At 41.4% G+C, this 8,398-nt stretch overlaps 1 pseudogene; it reads left to right on the top strand.

The window, feature by feature from the left end:
- The first annotated feature begins 298 nt into the window (after positions 1 to 298).
- LOC122112628 lies at positions 299 to 873 on the top strand (annotated as a pseudogene).
- Positions 874 to 8,398: the final 7,525 nt, after the last annotated feature.

The following is an 8,398-nucleotide window of genomic DNA, read 5'->3' as shown; positions in this document are numbered from 1 at the left end:
TACCTGCGTAAGTGCGCATGCGCACGGGAAGGTCGGGACATGGGACTGGTCGGCTCGGGGCTGGTCAGGCGGAGCGGTGAGGGCAAGATGGAGGTTCCGGCGTTTTCCTGGCTTGTCTCAGCCGTGCGCTGAGCACCGATAAGGAGGAGGTGGTGGGCCTGTGTTTTGGGGTGTCGGAGGAGGAGGAGGGGAGTAACTCCAGTGTTGCAAGTACTGGAGAGGAGATGGGCGCAGTGGCTGTGAAGGCCCAGTCGGCCGAGCCGTCTGCACTCTCCCCATCGTCATCTTGTGGGGTGGGATGGGAGGAAGGCCCGGGTGGAGACCTCCCCGAACCGCTGTCCGCGGCCTTGGCGGTGCTCTGCGGTGCCCCACGCGAGTGGTGGGCTGGTGCCCTCCCACCCTCCCCTTGCCGTCCCGCCGTCCCACCTTCCCACCGTCCCACGTGGACGTGCGCGCCCAGGCCGCCCACCAGGTGCCGGCTCCAGGCTTCGTTGGGATTATTGTCTCCTGTTTCGTGGAGGATAAACACACGACTACTGGCCATAGCTTACACCTGCTTCCAATCCGCCCGCGCCCCGAGGAGCGCAGAGTATGAGAGAGTCCATGTTCTGACTCATATGGAACCTCGTGCCTCGAATCGCTGGTGGAGCTGCCCAGGATCCTGCGGGAGGAAGAACCGGCCTCGTCTAGGAGGAAGTGCCGTCGTCCCGATCAGGTCTCAGTAACCCGCATCTGCAATCTCTGTCTATGTGGATCATGTGTGCGGTCAGGTGTCGGTTGTCAGCGATCAGAGTGGAGCAAAACCAAGAGTTTTTGCAGGAGTTGACCCAAGAGAAGAAAGAGCTTATGGAAAAACTTTCTTCTCTAAAATAAAAAAGTTGGTACCCAGTATGCAATTACTTAAAACATTTGGAGGATGCATTTTCAAAGACTTCCTACAAAAGCCAGAAGTCATGGGAATTGTATTGTATTAGCAGTAACGTGGAACTGGAAGGAGAAAGATGCACCCAAGGAGGCTGAAGCAATTGGTATCCACAGGTCAAACAAAAACAAGAGCCCCAAATCTTCAACCTAAATTTTACATCTCTACAAAATTTCTCCGAATTTATCATGGATTTAAATGCAAGATGTAAAACTGTAATAAAAAAAATTAGAAAAAAGTCATGGGGAAATCATTTTCAATGTTTTTTGGATTTCAAAAGCACAGTGTATAAGAAGAAAAACTTGGTATTTGACTTCAATTTTAAAGACAAGCTACATATTTAGAAATTAGTTGCAAACTGTAGTGTCTTCATCAGCGTGGAAAACAGCATACTGAAAACTTTCTGATTACATTTTAATTAGAAAATGTGCAAGAATTTAATAGACGTGTCACTGAAAAGAAAATACGAATAGCAAGTGAGGACTGAAAAGATGCTGCACTTTGTAAGTGATAGGGAATTCAAATTAAAACCACAAGGAAATATGACTTCACACATTTATCAGAATGGCTAATGGGAAAATAATGAACATATAGAATGTTGAGGATTCAAAATGGTTTCTCATCGATTGATGATAGGAATGTAAAATAGTATATCTACACTGGAGAAGAGTTTGGAAATTTCTCTATGAAGTTAATTTACTCTGCAACCCAACACTTGCACTTCTAGACATTATACCAGACAAATGAAAACCTGTTTTGGCACTAAAACCTGTACAGCTTCATTGCATCTTTATTTGTAAAAGTCCTAAACTGGAAACAAACCAGATGTCTTGTAATGGGTAAATGGCTAAACAAATCAGCATTCTCATGGATGACTCCTCTGTGTCAAAAAGGAACAGACTCAATAAATACAGCTTAGAGGAACCTTGGGGGGTATTTTGGTGCGTTTAATAAAAGTCTCAAAAGGTTACATACTGTGTGATCACATTTGTATAACTAAAATGTCAAAGTTAAATGAATAAAATTAGTGGTTGCTGGGGACAGTGACTGGGTAGAGTGCAGCATTTGTAAGAAGGTGAGTTGACCCAAGGAGTTCATTTGTGCAGATGGGATTGTCTGGTATATTGATTATAGTGCTATGACTGTATAGGTCTTTATAAGTCTGTAATCTACTTAGTACTATATTGTTACTATTTTGGTTAAGGGTATATAAAGTTCTGTAATGTTTTTGGAACTTCCTATAGGTTTATATTGAAAAAAGTTTTTAAGTTTTAAAAAAACAGCAAAACTCCTGTGTATTAATTCCATTACAGAGTTGCTAATTATCATTTAATTTATGATAAGATGGGTACCTGGGCTGTAGGATTTTCTCTTGTCCCCATTAGTCCCATTCTCATAGTATGATATGAATCAGAACTATTACAAGTGATAGACTTGAAATACCTAGCAATTGATATTTGGTGTTTTGTGTTGTTTTGTTTTGTTTGGTGGGTGGTGGAGCTTGAACTCAGGACCTGCACACTGGTTCATGAGCTTTTTCACTCAAAGCTGGCTCTCTACCATTTTGCACCACAACTCTAGTTCTGGTTTTCTGGTGGTTAATTGGAGATGAGTTTCATGGTGACTTTTCTGCCTGGGTCTGGCTTGGAACTGTGATCCTCAGCTCTCAGTGTCCTGAGTAGCTAGGATTACAGGCGTGAGCCACTGAAAACCCGACAGGTGTTGTTCTTTGGCACAATTTTGAGATGTCGTAAATCATTTTGGGGTGTTGTAGTAATGTTTATTAAAAATGAAGTTCCTGTAGCACAGTATCTCTGTATGTTCCCAGGAATGAATGGTATATAATAGCCAGCAACCATAATAGCTAATATCCCACATGGCCCCCTTGATCACATTTGAGCAAATTATTTTTTGTTTATAGAATAGCCTACCAATGAATAAATATATAAACTGTTACGTCTGTGTCATTGTTTACTCCTGCCCCTTTGAGTTTTTGAGAGAGGGTCTCATTATGTAGCCTCAGGCTGGCCTCAAACTTGAGTTCCTGCTGTCACTGACTCATACTAGTGATTATACATGTGCATCACAATGCCTGCCTATTTTTATGGAAGAAATGCATCTCAATCTAATGGCTAATATTTTTCAGGAAAAAAAGGATTTACTTCCATTTTTCCTCTTTCCTTTTATAGCTTACTTGTTTTTGGAGGGAGGCACACTGGGGATGAATTCAAGGCCTTATATTTGTTATGTAGGAGCTCTACCACCTGAGCCATGCCCTTGTAGTTTTTGCCAGTTGTAGGGCTTGAACTCTGGGCCCTGGGTCTACCACTTGACACACAGTGCCACATCTGGCTTTTCTGTTTATGTGGTGCTGAGGAATCCAATGCAGTTCTTCATGCATGTGAGGCAAGCACTCTACCACTGAGCCACCTTCCCAGTCCCTGTAGTTTCTTTTTTAAGAATTTAATTTTTATTGTTTGGTGTCATTCTGGTGCCTGAACTCTGTGCCTGGGCCTTGTCCTTGGATGTCTTTAAGCATCAGCCTTAAGCCAAAAAGGGAAGAGACAGTGTCCAGGCCCTGAGTTCAGGCCACAGTAATAGCACAAAAAAAACCCAACAACACCCAAACAAACCAAAAGAAATAAAACTATTAACTATAAGAAGACTTATTAGAGAAAAGGTGAATAAATGCCAGTAGGGGTTTGTTCTTTGTTCTTGAAGCTGGGGACCAAATACCACTTAATACACTTAAATCCCACTTAATACAACATGAAACATAGTCTTTGGCATCTGGAAAGAAGTATGTGAGTGGATATTTATTCTGAATTGGTATTCTATATATACAGTCAGTGCTTATAAATCTTGAACTGATGTGGAAGGGATATCTAGGACAGCAGATTTGTCATTTTGGCAGGCATGTTGCATGTGGATTTCTGTTTTACTGGTGAAGGAGGGAGGCTACCCAGAAGAGTATATGAGAGCTAGGCTACTCCATATCTCAGATTTACAGTTGCTTGTCATGCCCTCACATCCTACCTTCTCTGTTATTCTTTTCTGTAAGTTCGCTGGTAGACATCTTATTCTTCCCAATGTGTGTTTTGCCAATGGCTTCACCTCTTCATGTGAAGTCCTTTTCCACCCTTCTAGTAGATTCATGATCTCATCTTTAACACTCATATTCCTCTACAGAATTTCTAGAGGTACCTGGTTCTTTACTTTTTATTTCCTTTTGTTGCTTGCATGCTAGGCAAGTACTTGTACTCTACTACTGAGCTATACTCCTAGCTCTATTTTTCTATTGTTTTTTCTTTCTCTTTTAGACTTCTTTTAGCTCTCCTGCAGGCTGCTTTTATTTTATTTTTTTGTTGTACGAGCTTGTACAGTATTCTTGTCTCATCTTAAGAAATTTGCTTGTCAGTAATATTTTGTCAGTATTCCAAATTACTAGAAATATTTCTCATTATTTCGTTTTTCTTTCTCTTTCCCACATCTGATTGATCAACAAACTCTTAGTCATCTTACATTTTCAATACAGCAATAAGTGGTGTTCTGCAATATGGTATCTTTAGACAGTTTCATAATTGTGGGAACATCAGAATGTACTTAACATAAGCTAATACTACAGTGATGTCACTGGGTCATATAACCTTAGAGGAGACCACCCTTGTGTCATTCACCCACGCAGTATTATGTGGCACAGACTGTATGTCCAGATTCCATGTCTTATCTTTTCTCTAGCTGCCCTTGCTCCATGCCTCTGTAATTGCTAACTTGGTGATTGGTGCATCTCTTGATAGGCTTTCCTACAGGCTTTCTTCAGTAGGGCCAGAGAGATTCCCTGCTTTAGACCTGTTCCTGGTACCTGGATTACAAACATAACTAAGAGCCCTTCTATTGGCCTACAGGTGTCTTTCCTGTCACATTCATCTCCTTTCAGGTCAAGCATCTTCCTGCCTCAGGATTTGACAACATCCTTTACTTCCGTTTGGAACATGGCTTGCCTGACTTCCTTTACCTCGCCTCCCTTACTCAGATGTCACCTTCAGTACCGTCTTCCCTGGTCACTGTTGGTTATACACTGTACTGCCTCCTCTTCAGTGTATGCCTGTACTATCTTCTTCTCTGCTTCATTTTTTTTTGTTTTGTTGATTGCCATTTGTCTTCACAAAGACAAACATCTTCTGTTCATTTAGTTAACTCAGGGCAGAATAGGACCTCAGGAATTGTAGTTCCCTGAATGTACTTTACCTGCACCTGTGTTCACTGTGAGTCTCTTGGTCTGACTGGGGTGATGGAGGATGGAGGAAGGTCACTAAAACATCAGCTTTTTTTTTTAACTTTCCAGCTACACATGTCTCTGGAGTATAGGAGACACCTTCACACTGGGAGTGCTCATGGATTTCAAGGCAGGAGAGGCCAAGCATCCCAGGAAAAGTATGTTAAATAACTGGCCTTATTTCACATATAGTTCAAACTTAACAAGGAGTTGAGAGGGGGCCTGTGCTCTCTGGTGCTGCTTTCCTTGCTCCCAGTCTTGACTTTGGTTTCTTTAATGGAAGAGGTGGTTGAAGGTTGCTCACCAGCTAGGACAGGTATTGCTGAGCTGTGCTTCTCTGTGAGGCACAGAGCCTGGCTCTGACTGTGCAGCACTAAGAAACTTTTGGTATTTTCTGAAAACAAAACCTACATGAAGACAGGTGCTCGGCTCTTCACTGTTTCTAAGAGACAACAACACTGAGTTAGGCGCTGATTACATTTTCTTGCCAGTTATAATTCCAGGGACCTTGTTGTGTACTACTCTCTGGATAGTATTTTCAAGTGATTAAATTTGGGGTTATGATGTTGTGGGATTTTGCTTTGAAATGAGGCGTAAGTGGGCATCCCAATCCCTGCCTTCCCATCAAACCATATCCTGGTGATTATCTAACTTCAAAATTCCAGGCACTGGATGGAGTTGGGGATAGTAGACTAAGCACACAGTGAAGAATTTGGCTTTTCAAGTAAAATGTGGACTTGCACAGAGCCAGTAGTACCATTTTAGTTCCTTGGGACTTTTGGGATAGTTGTCCACATATTGAACTCTGTTTTTATTTCTTCAGAAAGGCCACTGAAAGCAGAAATGAGGACTGACGGGAAATACCTTTGGAAACTTACTATGTAGAGAAAAGGTAACTGCCAAAATGCTAGATTAGATGCTAGTTGTTGTGTTTTGTCTTTAAACTCCTTTTTTTTTTTTTTTGCTCTTTGAAGAGGGATTTACTTTTTCTTCTGCCTGTTAAAGCTCTTCATGGGTTTTTAAGAAAAAGGAGCTATTTAAATCTAATGAGAATTATCTTTTAGTCCTATGGATGACTATATAATGGAAAAGCTGGGGTTAGCATGTAGATGAGGTGCTCCACTGTGGTTGTTCAGGTGACCTGAATGTGCTCCCCTCTTTGGGGACCAGCTTTAAACACAGCAGATGCCAGCACCAAGCTTAACCAAGTAAGAGTCAGGAAATTCAAACTCTTAGCACCTGTGACTAGTCCACGCTGTTCACGCACATATCAAGTTCTGCTCACACTGAAGCTGCATATGGGGGCCTAGTCACTGGTGCTGTAAGAACTGCAACTGTGAAGTTCCAGACTTTGATGTGATTAAAGTCTCAGTCTTAAAATCCCTCCGTGTATCATAACATTTTTTGTTTGTTTTGTTCATTTTGTTTCTGCTATTTCTATTTGCAATGAAACACTAAGCAAATGGTGCTTCTGTCAGTATATAACCATACAAACTGCATGTGTATAATATGTAGCTTTATGCAGAAATCACGCCCTGGCAGAAGTATATTTGACCTTTCAAATTAAGTGCATAAAGCTACCAGCCAGATGTTTATTTCATCAAGGACAACAAAAGCAGCAAGTTTTCTCTTGTAGTACAATCATGGGCACAAGTTATATTATGTAAAATAGAGGCTCTGCCATAAAGTTTTAGGATGTAGGGTACAAGAAGGGAGGTGATGAGCAAAATCTTCCATAAATGAAAGTAATTCCACATTGCTACCATACTCCATGAAACCCTGAGATGAACAGTAGTTCTTAAATGCCTGTGCTTGGATCCAGATCCACTAGGACACTTCAGTATGTTTCCAGCTGGCTCATCATCAACTTCCTGCTGTATCCATAGGCCAAAAATAGTGAGTCATTGACAGGGAATGCTCAAATCATAGTAGGTTTCAATCCAGAATATAAAACTGTTATTCCTAGGAGACAAAATGGTGATGAAAGACTGTGAGAATCCCCTTAGGGATAGTCATGTGCTATAAAACCCATCAAGTGAAGAAAGAATTTATTTCCAGGTATCCCTAAGGAAAATAGTCAAAACAAGACAAGGATCAGGCCTTCTCACAAAGGTGATTCATGGTAGGGGCAGAACAGTTCATTTCCATGCCTGGCTAACTCCTGGAAATGGATGGCGCAGCACCAAGGTCTACCGTGGCCAGAAAGAGGTAACTGGAGCCATAGGTGAAGGCAAGAGCACCAACAGTGAAGGCTTTGAGGATGAATTCGATAAGGGAAGCATGTGTACTTTGTAAAACTATAGTGTCGTGCAAACTTAAGGAAGTTGGAGGTTACTAGTATTAAATAGAGTTTGTGTGCTATTGGGCCATGAATTAAACAATTCATGTGTGTGTGTGTGTGTGTGTGTGTGTGTGTGTGTGTGTGTGTGTGCTAATACTAAGTCTTGAACCCAGGATCTCGTTGCTATTCCTGAACTTTTGTGCTCAAAGTTGGCATTCTACCAATTGAGCTACAGTTCCACTTTCAGCCCTTTGCTGGTTAATTGGAAATAAAAAGTCTCTTGAGCTTTCCTGCCCAGGCTGGCTTTGAATTATACTCCTCAGATGTCAGCCTCTCAAGTAGTAAGGATTACAGTTGTGAGCCACCAGTGCCCAGCCTAACCAAAGTTTTAAAATATATAATGGTTGCTAGAACAGGTTTTCACAGATTCCATGGAGTTGGTTACTATACAAGTTAACACTTAAAGTCATTATTCTCCTGCCTAACTCTAAAAGTTGCCCAAAAGCACTTCAGAAGCTGCTTGCTTATTTCTGACTTCAGAAATGTCATCACTAAGGATGTTGTACTTTCTGTAAACCCTTATTGGTCCTCTTACACATTATGTTTGCATAGATCTGTACTTTCTAAGAACAAGTGATGTTAACTTCAAACCATAGGAAGTCCACATCTTCGACAATCCATTTAGGCTATTTAGAACAAAAAATGCCAAACCCCTGCCCAGGTATTAGGGGGTAGTTGATAGGACCAACAACAAAAGAACCAATTGTTTGGGTGCACCTAATCTGTTTCTGTACTCAACACACTCACCTTCAGTTTTCAAAACACTAAGAAAGATTTCAACAAACCCTACCTGCTTTCCAGACATGGAAAGGACTTGAATTCTATATTTGATACAATCTACTGGGTAGACAGCAAGCCA

This window comes from Dipodomys spectabilis, unplaced genomic scaffold (assembly GCF_019054845.1).
Source record: "Dipodomys spectabilis isolate Male_0828 unplaced genomic scaffold, ASM1905484v1 ptg000095l, whole genome shotgun sequence".
Classification (NCBI taxonomy): Eukaryota; Metazoa; Chordata; class Mammalia; order Rodentia; family Heteromyidae; genus Dipodomys; species Dipodomys spectabilis.
This window is presented reverse-complemented; position numbering and strand designations above follow the sequence as displayed.